Source organism: Protopterus annectens, chromosome 8.part0, assembly GCF_019279795.1.
Source record: "Protopterus annectens isolate FY-2018-M chromosome 8.part0, PAN1.0, whole genome shotgun sequence".
NCBI lineage: Eukaryota > Metazoa > Chordata > Ceratodontiformes > Protopteridae > Protopterus > Protopterus annectens.
Window position 1 is genome coordinate 665,511,234 of NC_056741.1, and position 16,487 is coordinate 665,527,720.

Below are 16,487 nucleotides of genomic sequence, written 5' to 3' on the forward strand. Positions count from 1 at the left end.
CTAGGTCATTTCTGGTGTTCCCCCCTAAACTCAATAATGCAGGGCCGTATACCATATATGTCAGGCTGGTATGCAGTGCATGAGGGCACACATGTATTGTGTAGGTGGCGCCCACACATATATGGCCCCAGCCCCACCATATGTGTGGGGGTTACAATGGCAGTGGACTGATGTCAGACATGGCAGTGTGTTATACTCCCAGCCCACTATGGATCAACCACTGACATCATGACATATGTGCAAAGCTTGGTGTGTAGGTGATGGACAGAGGCTGGAATATAGGCACATATTTGGACAACTGTTGCCATACACTACACAAGGTGCAGGTGTTACAGGATAGTCTGTAACATACTCTTAGTCAGGGAATTGATGGTAGAGACGGTCATGGATGTAGCCATGTACCAGTAACACGCAACACACACACTGCCAGTGTATTATGTGACACAAGACCTGTGTGGTGGACAGACAAGACATAATAGGCACAACTCTGGCTGGCATGAGGTTTAGCCCACAGTTGTATGCTATGCAGACATATACATTCCGTGGCAAACAAGTATGTACATTCGCACCCTGTAACACCAGTACTGTACAAAGCATAACACAGCTCCACTCGCAGTCTGTCTATACTTCCTGATCCTCCTACAAATATGTGGCTGCCCTGAGTGTGCCAGTTCTCCTGTATAGGGTATTGCTACATGCTGTCGGTAGCACTGCTGCCCACACACAGGACGGATGCCCATCACACAGGAGATGCAATGGGACCACGAACACATGATGTGGGAATCTATAGTGGGTGGTTGCCATGACAGTGTTAATTGGGTGTAGTACACATGTGTAATCATATATATGACTATCTGGATATGTATATGTACATATATTCCCACCATATGTCCTGGACATGAAGTGTAGGCCAACTCCAGCCCATATGTTCCCAATGTCGTAGTTGCAGTGGATGTCAGGTATGTATAGCAAGTATACTAGTAGACTATTGCTACTGTCATTGGGATTGTCCTAATAGACATGGTGTGTGTGGGAGGTCACATCTGCTCATAACATGTGTGCCATTGGTTACTGAACAACATCCAAAGGACATCAGTGTACAGTACCGCTGCTAGCATGTAATACTGCTGTGGACTGCAGCAGAGATATTGGCCAATATATGCGGAGGGTCTGACACAGTCTGTACAGTACAGAGGTATGCACATAAGCCATTAGTGCTACACATGTGTTCCATGCCTGACAATATGGATGTGGATGGCCATGTAGATGGGTTAACACATAACTACCGGTATATGATGTCCACCATAGGTCATGCATTCACACATTCCTGCCTGGCCTATAATGGTATGATCACTGGTACAGGGGTGCCATGGCCACATACTACACAATAGGTATTGACATACATCTGCACTGCATCCCGCTGCCCTGTCTGACATACATGACTCTTAGGGGAGGTCCAGTAGTGGGACATCTGGCTAGTATCTGCACATGACATCCCACTGGGTAGGTAAATTCAGCTGCTAGGCATGTCACAATGCATTGTACAGGCTGCAGGCACACTGGCTCAACACTGGCCTACACCTCCCAAGGGGAAATGCACATGTACCTGCATATAAAGCAGGCTCAACAGGCATGTCACAGCACAGGGTAAGATACACCTGTGTAACAGTGCATATCCACAACCAATGTGAACACAGCCACAGCCACATATGGTTAGCTAGCATGGTATTACAGTATATGGACTATGTGTTAGACACCATCCTCATATGTGCCACTCACAGACTGACCATACATATACCGGCCTGCTACACAGTTAGGTCTGGTGGCTGTCTGCGGTATGGGACACGTGTGTTTATGGCCCTACAAACATGTACGCCACTACAGTACCATACAGTGGGACAGTATGTAACATCTGATAGTAGGGGAACTAACACAATGTCATCTACCACAGTCTGTACACAGGCTAAGGTACATATCAGCACTACACACACTGTCGACATTCACCATAGGTACACAGATCTCAGTACTGTACGAACATCCACATAATGTGCAAGTAATGTCATGTAATGTAACCCCTACTGTACATAACATGTGTAGCAGTCAGATATATCAGTGGCTTGTTCTCAGATATGATGCCACAAAGTATGGTGTACAGCACATATGCACCACTTCATGCACAACATATGTACAAAGGTTGACAGAGGTGTGGCTGGGAGCACAAATACAGAGCCAATATTGGCATGTTGATGTGATAACATCATACATTTACTGTTGTTACAGGGTTGTTGCAACATATGTCCTTTGAGGGATATGATGTCTGTGACTACCACAGCTTTCTATATCTACTGACTGCAACCCTCACACTACCTTCAGCAGTCGACAGCTAGATGCTCCGTGGGTGACACATGCAACCAAGGACACAACATTGCCCAGGCTGCAGATGACCCTGCAGATGGAGATTCCTCATCAACATGGAACTGACATGGCAGGTATTGAGATGTACAACAGCCATATCCACACAAACACTATGAAAACAACATTACTCCAAATGCAGTATAGCGGCACTTACAGTCTGTAGTCAGGTCAGGCACATCCACCTCCTGTTTGTTGCAATGTTTCCACAGTGCATGTTGTTAGAGGTACACTGCAATCCATCTGAGATGCTGTTTGGCACACGACAGATCTAGTTCCTGCTCACAGTGGGTGAAAAGGGCCAACACCACCATGATGTTCCTAGGTATTGGAGTGTGTTTCCATACAATTGGCTATGGGAATGTTACCACAGCTGTTTCACATGCAATCAGCTAGGGGAGGGCTGTGATTTGTGCAGAGGCCATCAGCTGATCATGAGCATTACTTACATTGCACATGCTGCTGCCTAAGCAAAGCAGGTGTAGGTCTCCACGTCCACCTGAGAGGGGCTGGGGGATGCAGACAGAGGCAAATACGTGTCAGGGAAGGGTGGGAGGGTAAAACTGAAGCATGTTTGTGTCACACACCTAGCAGCACAGTATCAAACCCCTGACAACTATGTAGTGCCAGCACAGTTTGCTGCTAATATTGGATGCGCCACATGGGTTCCCTGTTGTGGAGCACTCAGAACATATATGTGATGGTGAGTGACAGCTGCAATAGGGATACAGTAGCTGTATGGTAGGTGACATACACATGCCTGTCGGCATGAACAGGTGCCAGCATCAACACAGCCACACTCTCACAAGGACACACACACATTGACACACGTGGCAGGACCAGGTGTACAACTGATTGGTTGTGGGATTGCCACATCACATCACTGTGCAGGTATCCCATGCACCACACAAGTCATACGGAGTCTGTATGGGCAAAGGGTATGGGAAGGTGTCTGACATCAGACAGCATGCTGCAGTATGCCCATGGGGTTGTACAGAGTGTGGATGTGAACATCTGCTGCATGCAACACACACACAAACACACATGGTGCCACTACTGACATGCATGGGTGCATGTCTGCACAGGTGTGTGGTGTTCGACTGTGCCAGTCAGCTGTCCAATGCTAGGTGATGGGTGTACCTTGGCATCAGGCCACATGACGATGGTCTGCATTGTGGCTCAGGGATGTAGTGTCTGCATTTGCCCACACAGATGGGTATTGTATCCCTCATCCGATCACCTGGGTGACTACTGTGTGTGGGCAATGCTGTGCATCACTTGCCATGTCTGTGTTCCTTTGTTCATAACATGGACAGTGTCTTGGGATGTGTACACCTCCCACATGTATGTACAGTGACATGTGGAACTGTACCCGGGGTGTCCAGCCCATGTTGTTGAACACAGATTATCATCATATGTGCCAGTCCTGGCCACCTGTGGTGGGAGCTGGTAATGGCCAGCAGCTTTACCCTGCACCTACATAGAGTGCATGCTATCAGCATTCTTTGGTGTCAGTGGCAGCTGTTCATATAGGCATGTCAGGCATGGTATGTCCATTGTGGGTCACGTGTGATGGCACCACAGGTGGTGCTGTGGTCCATTGGGGAACATGGGGGAGGTGCACTCTCTGCACGTATGTGCATATTGGACTGATGGACTGGGTATCATGCCCTCTGTGGCCCACCTCTGTCACTTCATAGTTACTATCAGTGGCCAATATGCAGTGTACTACCCGCATATTGGCTGATACCTAGGCATGAGTGTGTGTATGACACATGGGGTGAGAGTGTGCTTTGGGTAATACTGGGGTTGCTAACTGTGATGCCTGGCCTTGATGTCACATATCTGGGTATGGTTCTTCACCCTAGCCTCTCAGCCATATCACATGTGTTATCCTTGTACAGTGGACATTCTGATATATAGTATGGCCACCATATAAGAAATATGCAAAACCTGCTCCCCATTGGCCACAGGTGTCACACAGTCAAAACCACCTCTACACAGGATACGGGTTGCAAACACACACTGACACCCACATCTGTCATGTTTGGGAGTAGAACCCCTAACTAGTGTATTATACTACAGCACTACGCAGTTATAGTATGCACCCCAGATATTACTGGAGTAGTCCTTGCCCAAAAGTGTATTTCATACAGACTGACATCAGCAGGATTGCCAAAGGAGGTCATTTGAAATGATTGGGAGAGACTAGCCTAAAATGCATTCCTCCCTACACAGACAGTGACAAACACAATACAACCGGAACTGCCATATGTGGGGATGGAACCCAGCCATGCTTCTAATTCACAATATAGCAGTATACAGTTACAGGATGTGCTGCAGTGATTACTGGTCTATACCCTTCCCAGAGGTGTATTTCTAGGTGCGTGATATTGGCAGCTTTGCCAAAGGTAGGTATATGAAATGTGAGGGGTGTGAGTACCCTAAATAAATTGCTCTCTACACAGTCAGACATGCACGCATACAAACACAGTTGGCAGGTCAGGGGTTAGAACTCCCAACTAGCTCCTTAATCACACTATAGCCATACAATGTTATGGGATGTGCTACAGAGATTATTGGGCTATGATTGTCCCAGAGGTGTATTTCAATGTGCGTGACATTAGCAGCCTTGCCATGGGTGGGTATTTGACTTGTAAGGTGTGTGAGTATCCTAAAAATGATTGCTCTCTACACAGTCAGACATGCACACAAACACAGACACACATGCAGTTGCCAGGTTTGGAGTTGGAACTCTTACCTAACTAGTTTATCATACTACAGCAGTACGAGGTATGGTATTTGCTACAGAGTTCACTAGGCTACAGCCTTTCCAGGGGTGTATTTCTAGGTGGGTGACATCAGCAGCCTTGCCAAAGTTGGGTATGTGAAATATAAGGGGTGTGAGTACCCTAAAAGAATTGCTCTCTACACAGTCAGACATGCACACGCATACACACACAGTTGGTAGGTCAAGGGCTAGAACTCCCAGCTATCTCCTTAGTGACACTACAGAAATATGATGCTACAAGACGTGCTATGAAGATTACTGGGCTGTGATCGTCCCAGAAGTGTATTTCAAGTTGCGTGACATTAGCAGCCTTGCCAAAGGTGGGTATTTGACTTGTAAGGGGTGTAAGTATCCTAAAAAGATTTGCCCTCTACACAGTCAGACATGCACAGAAACACAGACACACACACAGTTGCCAGGTTTGGGGTTGGAATTCCTACCTGACTAGTTTATCACACTACAGCAGTACGCAGTTACGGGATGAGCTACAGAGTTTGCTGGCCTACAGCCTTCCCAAGGGTGTATTTATAGGTGGGTGACATCAGCAGCCTTGATAAAGTTGGGTATGTGAAATGTAAGGGGTGTGAGTACCCTAAAAGCATTGGTCTCTACATAGTCAGACATGCACACATGCACACACAGTCAGCAGCTAGAACTCCCAACTAACTTTTTATTGACACTATGGCTATACAATGTTACAGGACGTGCTATGGAGATTACTGGGCTATGATCATCCCAGAGGTGTATTTCAAGTTGCATGACATCAGCAGCCTTGCCAAAGGTGGGTATTTGACTTGTACAGGGTGTGAGTAGCCTAAAAAGCATTGCTCTCTACAAAGTCAGTGTCAGACAGACATCATGCACACGTACACACACACGTCTGGGGTTTGACTTCCTATCTAGCTACGTTATTACACTACAGCAGTAAACAGTTACACCATGCGCTACAGACATTACTGGGCTGCAGCTTTCCCAGGGGAGCATTTCTAGGTGGGTGACATCAGCAGCCTTGCCAAAGCTGGGTATGTGAAATATAAGGGGTGTGAGCACCCTAAAAGCATTGCCCTCTACACAGTCAGACATGCACGCATACAGACACAGTTGGCAGGTCAGGGGCTAGAACTCTCAACTAACTCCTTAATGGTACTATGGCCATATGATGTTACTAGATGTGCTATGGAGATTACTGGGCAACATTTCTCCCAGAGGTGTATTTCAATTTGTATGACATCAGCAGCCTTGCCAAAGATGGGTATTTGACTTGTCAGGGATGTGAGTAGCCTAAAAAGCATTGCTCTCTACACAGTCAGTGACAGACAGCCAAGCACACATGCGCACACACAGACTCACACACACACAGTTGCCATGTCTGGGGTTTGACCTCCTACCTAACGATATTGTCACACTACAACAGTACGCATTTACAGCATGCACTATGGAGATTACTGGGCTACAGTTTTCTCAGGGGAGTATTTCTAGGTGGATGACATCAGCAGCCTTGCCAAAGTTGGGTATGTGAACAGCAAGGGGTGTGAGTAGCCTGAAAGGCATTGTTTTCTGCACAGTCAGTGAGAGACAAACACACGCACACACACACACACACACACACACACACACACACACACACACACACACACACACACACACAGTTGTCATGCCTGGGTGGAGATCTCCTACCTAACTAGTCTGTCACACTACAGCAGTACACAGTTATGGGATATGCCATGCAGATTACTGGCCTGCAAATCTCCCAAATGTTTATTTCACATTGGATAACCTCAGCAGGCTCATCAGGGTACTGCTATGGGGTGGCCAGTATGTGCATGGCCCATACACCATTCATGTAGGGGTGACACGCCACAGGCCGCCACACATGAGGTCATATGTCACAGGTGCATGTATAGGTCAACTAGCTGACTACGTCCTTGTACAGCCATGTTGCGCAGCTGGAACATGGACCACATACTCTGTGGTGCTGACAGGTACTGGTCACTAGGAACAGCAGTGTGTGACATCTGCACCTAATGTGTTTGGGGCCCTTTGGCTGTGTGCTGGGTGGGACAGGAATGGATGGCTCCTTGCCACAGTCACCCTCTTCCACACATCAATATACATCTACCTTTGGCTTATTATGGTGTGTTGTTCTTACATATATGTCTGTATTCCTATCCACTGTGTGTGCAAGGCATGAGTGGTGCATACTGACGTGTCTGCAGTAACAATTGTAACCGCTGGATGTGTCTAGTCCACTGGTGTTTGCATACAAGGCCTTCATGTGTTTTTATGTGAGCATGCCCAGTATGACCTTTCAGTATTTTGACTGACATTGCCTTCATTTCTCAAAGTGTGTGAGCATGCCCAGTAAGGCCATCTGTTTTGCACATGTGGAGCATGTCAGGCAGTTTGTGATGCACAGCTGACCTTTGAGTTGTACAACGACAGGTAGCATGCTGTGTCTGCAGGGTATCCACCGATCATTTGGTATTGACTGTTGCAATATGTCTGCATGGCGGGGGGTACACTTGACTATGTCTATGTTTCTACACAGGATTGAGGGGGTGCACCTGACTGTTACTACATTACTATGTGGGGTGGGGGTGCACACCTGACAGTTGTACACATTTGATAGGACTGTACTGGTATGTCCTGAAGTCCATTTCAGTCAGTAGTCTTACCTATAGTGCTGGCTACGCCATACCGGTGTACTACTGTTCTTATCTTTTGATTGCATACACATTAGTTTCTGACTTCCTAGCCATCACAACTGACATCCCACTACCTGGCCTGATGTAGTCTGTCAGTGTAGGCTTGGGTGGGGGTCACCCATACCCCTCATTCAGAGGCCATAGTACGACATTTGTTTGTGTTTGTCTACACCTCTCCTGCTGGGTGTGACTGTTGTTGGGTATGTAATCCCCCCTCCTGGTTAGCATGTGTGAGTCCCTTATCTTGTTGGTTTCCCAGTATTGTGGGTGGTGCTGCAGGGCTGCTTATGTCGGATGCACATAGTACACTGCCTATGAATGTTTAGGCACAGGTAGTGTAATGTTTGCCATCCCTTTTGCTGTATGTGAGAGTCAGAGAGAGATGCTATTCCCTGGGTCCCTCCTGTGTCAGTGTATGTGCTATGCATTGCCTCTTTGCCAGGGCCAGGGCATACTGGGCATGCCTCCTTCTGCCTACTGGGGCAGGCTCAGGTTGTTCCTTCTCTGAGTCACTCTGTGCCTATGCAGGCCTTTGCATTGGTGGGGGGCTATGTGGCCCTGCCCCTTGCTGCTCCTGCTGCAGTTGTTTCCACAGGATCATATTGCATAGCATGGCACATACAAGGACGATTTGGGTACATGTAGTTGGTGAGTACTGCAAGGCTCTACTGGATGTGGCCAGGCACTGGAACCATGACTTGAGCATCCCAAACACATGCTCTATTATGATTCTTGTTTGTGCGTGTGCCTCATTATGGAGTTCTTGTTCGGGTGTGTGTGCATTTCTGATGGGTGTCATCAGCCACGGCTCCAGTGCATATCCAACATCCCCCACTAGGTGACTGTGTGGGACATCCCCATTGGCAAATTTCTGGTATAGCTGCGTCAGATGCCAGATGTGGGAATCTTGATAACTTCCAGGGCAGTCAGTATTATGGCCTGGGCATCACACATGACCTGGCAATTGATGGAGAGGAAGCCCTTGCGGTTGATGTAGACCCTATCCTGCTCACCGGGTGGTGCTTTGATGCATATGTGCTTGCAGTCTATTGCACCCACTGCCTAAGGGTATTCTGCTATTTGCTGGAAGAGATGCATACTGCTGGCCAATGCTTCACAGGTAAGGGGGAAATATACGTATTCACCGACATGTGCTGCCATGGCATCCAGGAACTGGTGGAGTACCCTGGATGCTGATGCCTGTGAGATCCCCATCATATCCCCAGTTGGCCTTTGGAAGGTAAATGTAGCTAGTATTCTTAGGCCTACACATACCTTCATTTCCACTGGGATGGATTCTCCTCTGTTAGTTCTGTGTGTCAGGCGTGGCCGGCACAGCTCAACAATCTGCTGTAGGAGGTCCCTGTCCACCCTATAGTGCTCCACTATCTCCAGCTCATGTAGTCCTTGGTAGGTTACCCTGGGTCTGTACACTTTTCTCAGTCTCCTCACTGTGGGTTGGTCAGCAGCATTCCCATCCTCACCGCCCTCAGCCTCTTCCACAAACTGTATGATAGCTATTGCAGCCCCTATCATTTTGCTGTTGTGAGTGTTAAAAGTTCCCCGCTTGTTTACACTGGTGGTGTAGGGTGCGAGAAAAAACAGAGTGGTAGGTGTTTGCATAGTTTATAGTGGCCTTCTGGGCTGGTCTGCTGCATGTGTAATTGGCTGGTTCCAATACGTTTCACCTGACAACGAACCTAGTACCCCTTGATTAACTTCCTACAGCTGCTTTCCCTTCCATTGCCCTTCTAATTCATCCCGGGGGTGTGCTGCTCAATTGGTGTACTCCAATGTGTACACTGCTGCTATTTCCTGGGTTCACTTCATTTATCTTCCTGTAGATCCTGTTGCACAGTGCGCACACCCGCTTACACTTTATCATACATGCTGGGCAGGTTGAGACACAGTCCCTGGCTTTGCTGTGCTAAGCTGGATGCAACCCCGAGCCACAGAGCTCCACTCCACTGACAGTATACCTGACTCTCCCACACATGATGTCACCTACCTCCTAGTCTTGCACTCAGCTATTCATACTCATACACTGTTGGGACCTGTCTCACATGCTGGGGAAAACCGGGATTCACTATCCTTCCCCTCATTTGCATAGAATTGCCTGCTAATGCATAGTTACATAAGTCACACTGAGCCACCCCTTAGCAACCACTACTCATTGGCCAGGTTGTCTTTTGCCTGCCATTGACTTGCATGGCAGAATACTGATTTTAGTTACACTGTTTTTTAGGTTAATTTTCTTATTTCTCCACTGATCCTGTTTGCGCGCTGCTGCCCTAGGCTTCAACGGCCTTGATCGGTGGACAAATCATAAAAGTTGTGTTTTGTACATTTGGCATTATTTGCAATGCCAATGGCCTTCTACTTGGCCATTGGCATGCTTCCTCACTGATATGCAGCCTTTATTTGAAGCTGTCATAGCTCCATTTTGAGGTTTGGAGTACCATACTCAATTACTAACTGAGTACTTTTCTGCATATTACGCTAGTCCTGCACGCCCTGATTCCTGATTCCTGGATGGCAGATTTATCTCATTTGCATGCTTTTCACCTGTAAATGGGATGATTTGCATACGTGGGCTGAGAACATGCAGCACTAGTGCAACAGCGCTCGTGCACATCAAACGTGCACGTACGTGGATCACTCAGCCGCCATATTGACAAACTTTCATCTTACACTAATCATGCACGCCGTGCAAGCTTTGAGAATCTGAGGGATTGTGTGTGTGTGTGTGTGTGTGTGTGTGTGTGTGTGTGTGTGTGTTTGTTTGTGTGTGTGTGCATTTGTGTGTGTCATAAATATATGTATATATATATATATATATATATATATATATATATATATATACAAATATGAAATCCATTTCAAAAAGTGTTAAAGTAAATAATTTTTAGTAACTGATTCAATCAGACAAATTAACAAGAGCTGGAAAAAGATTAAATGGTCGTCAAGTAGTAATCCTGTAAATACAGACAATACATTATAAATATGAAATAGTCTGAGGTGTTACTTTTTAGGCAACAGCATTTTGGATTACTATAGAGATACAGCATGTATTTATACAATGCAGTTTGTGTGAATGCAGCATTTGTATTTACTTTTATAAGCGGGGATGGGGGAATAAACAAGAACTAATGCAAAAGGCAAAGTAATGCCCATAAGAAGAGACACTATACAGGGAGAGGTCAGATGGCTAGACTTTTATGTACTGTTTAAAGTTAGACAAGCTACTAACATACCCAGGCATTTTGATATATGTGCTTTAACATGCTTTGCTTATTTTTTCTTCTGTAACTATTCATGTTGATGGGAAACAAATGCATGAATAAATCCAAATCACATGTTCAATGCATCTACCTTAACATTAGAAATACATTATTTCAATATATCCTTTAATTGTATTGCTAATGAGGTTGCAATATATTGTAACAAGAGAGACATACTTAACCGCATACAGTGTTAGATATGTCTTATACAAATGACAATCAAGAAGGTCACTCTGGAAAGTTAATTCTGTAAGCATTTTATTTATTTGTTTATTTCACATTTGTTAACCGGGTTAGTCCAACTGAGTTCGCAATCAAACCCATTTTCAGTGGAGACCCGAGGGCAAAAGCCCCAGCAAGCATAAGTAAAGATAAAGTGACAATATACAAATATTAAATAACAATCACAATACAAATAATTGTAAAACAAGAAAAGGTTATTAACAATTTGCATTGCATTGATAGTAAGTAACCCATTTTCAGTAGAGACCCAAGGGGAAAGAGCCTCAGCAAACATAAGCAAAGATAATCTTACAGGACAAAAACTATTAAAAATAACAATGCAAATACGAAATTAATTATAAAGAGAAAAACAAATAAAAAAATATGAACATTAAGAGTTGCTCTGATAGCAGTGGTCTAAATTTCAAAAGAAGGAAAATGTACTGACATTGATAGGAAGTGGGGGGGATAAATAGTGTGGAGAATGGGGGCAGAGAAAGGAGGGGGCTATAGTCGGTCTATAGTAGGTCTGAGGGTTTAGGAAGTTAGTTTAAGCAGAAGTTACTAACAGAGAAAGAAAGTTAAGAGATGCAACAGGTTATACAGTAGGACAGACTAAGACTACACTTCAGACATTGTTTGTCAACCTGTTGTCCATACAGGAAAAATCACCATAAAGTTAGTAAGAAGCTGGTCATTATTAGGCTTAATTGAAATATAATTGAATTATTAGTATAATGAAATAGTGAAATATCTCACAGTGCTACATATAATCTGCAGAAATGTAGAATTATAGGTAGGAAATAAAACATCACCTTATTCTTCAGTGAAGCTGAATACATGGAGAAGACCAATAAAAAAATATACTAGGTTCTGTTTACCAAAACAGACATATTTTATAAACCAGAGCCAAGACAGCACTCAATTCCTGGGGAGTTCAGTATTGTAAAAGAACTGATGGCTGAACAGATATGATGATTTTTTAAAAACATGGCCCTTTTGTTCACTTTTGGTATAATGGAAATGAGCATATATTCACATATTTAACACATGTAGAATAAGTGATATTCTGTAGGTTAGTTAGTTGGTCATAAACCATTAACAAGGACATAGTGGTAAGATCAGACTGTTGGAACACTAACCTCCCTGCTACACTCATGCGCACGTGCATGCACGCGCACACAAACACACACACACGCACACACACACACGCACACACACACACACACACACACACACACACACACACACACACACACACACACACACACATATGTACATTACACAGAGACTTGATGAAGGTTATCCTTTCAGAAAATGTATGCACAAGTATACCATATGCTAAAGTAATGAGCTTCTTTTGTGACATAACAAAATTAAGTACAACAGTTAGTAGGAATTTAGAGGAGAGAAGCATTAAAACTTTTGTCATATGATGTTCAGATCTGACCAGTATGTTTGCATTATATGAATAGCCTACATTTGAAATTCACTATCATCCATGGAGAGCCTCTGAGCCCAAGAGCTGCATAAATGTCTCTCTGTTATGTCTGTACTGACAAATTGATACTTAAAGTTATTGTAATATGTAATTGATCTGCTTCATTCCACAAAGGGATCTTACCTTACAAGGGTATTATGTACTGAAACTATGCAGACATATGCTGACAGAAGTTCAGAAATCCAACCACACAGCCACAATCCCTTTTTCCTAAAACATGCAAGTCTAAATCTATACTTAAGGTTGTATCACTGATCTAAGTACTTAGAAGCCGACCATTGCAACACACAGTATGTATGCTGAAGAAAATTATGGAAATAAAGTGCATGTATATGATGCGTTATGCAGCTGCTCACTTTATCACAGATTCATCTCTTGAAATCCAGTTAAACATATCCATTTTCTAATTTATAATCTTATCAGAAACTACCATCATTTTTCTCAAACAGTGGCAATATATTATACATGGAAGGCAAACATTTTATTTAAAAATAGAGAGTATTATAGACATCCTGTAGGGGTGACTTGCTTTACAGGTATATTCTGAGCAGGTATTCTATATGGTAGATAGTTCTTTTCCTGAATAAAAAAGTGACAAATGCTATACTCCAGACAAATTTATTGTAATATTCAAATTTAGGTTATTCAGACTTTACAAATTTCAAGAACCTTGCGTTTCTTATACTTTCTTTGACTAGGTACTTTTGATATTAGTGTAAAATTGAATTTACTATTGAAAAGTGTTAGATACTTAGTGTGTTGTGTTTAGTATTTACCTAAACAGGATATCTGAACTGTGTTTATTGCTCCATAAAGAAGTAGCTGTGTGTGATATTCCATTACAATTACAATTTAAGGTCAGTTATGCTGCAGCATTTAAAAAGAATAAAAGTGTCATAAATAGTTTTTAATTTCTCTCTCTTTCATGTGCGCGCACACACACACGCACACACACACACACACACACACACACACACACACACACACACACACACACACACACACACACACACACACACACACACTCACAGTTTTCAGACTATTTTATAGAGTTAAACATTAACTTTTAAACTGCCATTCAACATTGCTGAAGGAAGACAGTGATAAAAGCCATAACAATAAGAGATATTTCCTAACTGTAGTAGATTTAACCAAGTTTTTAGTTATAAACAAAATATATGCTAAAAATTATCAGTGTATCAAAATATGAAATCACTTAGCCAATTTAATTGCAGCTTATTCCAATTGTTCTGAATTCTACTTATGAAAATATAAAATAACAGAAAAAAGAAATCCAACTGAATGTCTCTGGTGGTAGTAATATGACACAGCTTCTAGCAAAAGTATGTTTTCTTAACTTTTATCACATATATGTGCTTCTCTATAAGTGGCTGAGTTGAAATTTCTCAAGCTTCAGTTGCACAAACTAAAATACTGAGAGTAAGAGAATCCCCGGGATTCATGAAGCTTGCACCAGCTGCAGGCGTTGTGTTGGCGTTTCAGCACCAAATATGGCCAGCGAGCGATCCAGGTACTAGCTGTTTCCATGTGCACTATCTGTGTACGCTACACCAGCACAGCTCCCGGCATATGTATGCTAATTACCCCATTTGCAGCAGTGTAGCATGCAAATGAAGGTATTTAGTGATCAAGGAAGTGGTGCAGACGTAGTATAAGCATGCAGAAATGTAAACTGTAAAAAAAAAAAAAACGGTTTATATTTTTGCAAACATAAAATTGGAGCCATGACAGCTGGCCAAACACATGTATTATATTGTTAATATATGCCAATGGCTAAATATATAGCCATTGGCATAAATAAACATGTACAAAATACAAAAATAACATTTTTTTTTTTGCACTATCGCAAAGTTTAAGCCTAGGGCAGTGGCACGCAAATGGGATTGCAAGGAAAATAGAAAAATATAGAATAAAACTGCAATGTAACACATATCATGATCTCCCCATAATAGTCAATGGCAGGCATGTTACACCACACCATGGTGCAAGGGTTGCTAAGGGGCTGTGTCAGTGTTATGCGCAGTAGCTAGCAATTAGTAGGCAATCTCATGCAAATGAGAGGAGTTATAGTGAATCACAGATTCCCCACTGGTGTAAGGATGCACCTCACAGCGTAGTGTTATAACACCAAGGTGTGCCCATGAGATAAAGATGACATCAAGAGAGGGGTGTGTCACCTTTGCTGCAAGCACACTGGAGCATTGCTAATCCGGTTTGCCTGTAGCTAAGCAAAGCTGCAGGAAAAGGGTGTGTTGAACTGACTTTATCTTTGCTTAGCTGAGAGCACACAAGGTACCGCAGTATGCATGTGAACGGAGATTAAAACGTGCTTAAACTCGGTAAATGGGTTTGCTCGGCGTGCACTGGAGCTGAAACAGGAAGGATATAGGAAAAAAATAAGGAAATGCTGCAGCAGGGAAATTGGAGTACAAATGACTAATTAACACCTAGGAACCTACAGTGGGCCATTGACGACAGCTAAGAAAGCTGCAAGCAGCTACCTGCAGAACAGGAAAGGGGAGGGGCTGTACTGCAAAGAAAACAGTAAAGTGTCACAGCAGAACAAAGCAGAATTGCATTATATCAGCTACAAAACACATTTTGCAAGACATGACTGGGTAGGGAAAGTGCAAAACAAGAAAGGTGGCAGGTGGATGCATGCCTGACAATGGGAGGGGATCCAGGTTTAAAAGTGAATTAAAGGGCAACAGATTAATCAAGGCAGGCAAGCATAACTCCACACTACAAGCCCCACACTTGCAGTACTCACTGTAAAGCCCATAATTAAGATACCCTGCAGCTGGAATTGCTCATACACAGCCAATGACATCAGCAACATCCATAGCACAATAGTATAAAGTGTGAAAGCACCTCACACACACTTGTGTATTCCCATACACTCTGCACCATTGGTGTATACATACGAGGAACTTTTAATATGTACATGTTAGGGGCTGCCATAGCTTTCAACCACCAGCATGTGTTGGAGACTGAAGGTGGTGTGGAGAATGATGCTGACAACCACCTCAGGCACCAGAGGAGAAGAAGAGTGTTCAGACCCAGGGTAACCTACCAGGGGCTACATGATCTGAAGATAGTAGAGCGTTACAGGGTGGACAGGGACACCCTACAGCAACTTGTGGAGCTGTGCTGGCCATGTCTCAGAGCCAGAACAAACAGAGGGGAACCCATCCCAGTGGATGCAAAGGTATGTGTAAGCCTGAGAATACTTGCCACAGGTACCTTTCAAAGGCCAACTGGGGATATCATGGGGATCTCACAGGCATCAGCATCCAGGGTACTTCACCAGTTCCTGGATGTCATGCTACCACATGCCAATGAGCACATATACTTCCTTCGAATGCAGGAGGAGTTGGCCAGCAATATGCGTCTCTTCCACCATGTGGCAGAATACCCGGAGGTACTGGGTGCAATAGACTGCACGCACATACACATCAAGTCACCACCCAGTGAGCAGGGTAGGCGCTACATAAACCACAAGGGCTACCCCTACATCAACTGCCAGGTCATGTGCAATGCCCAGGGTATTATCA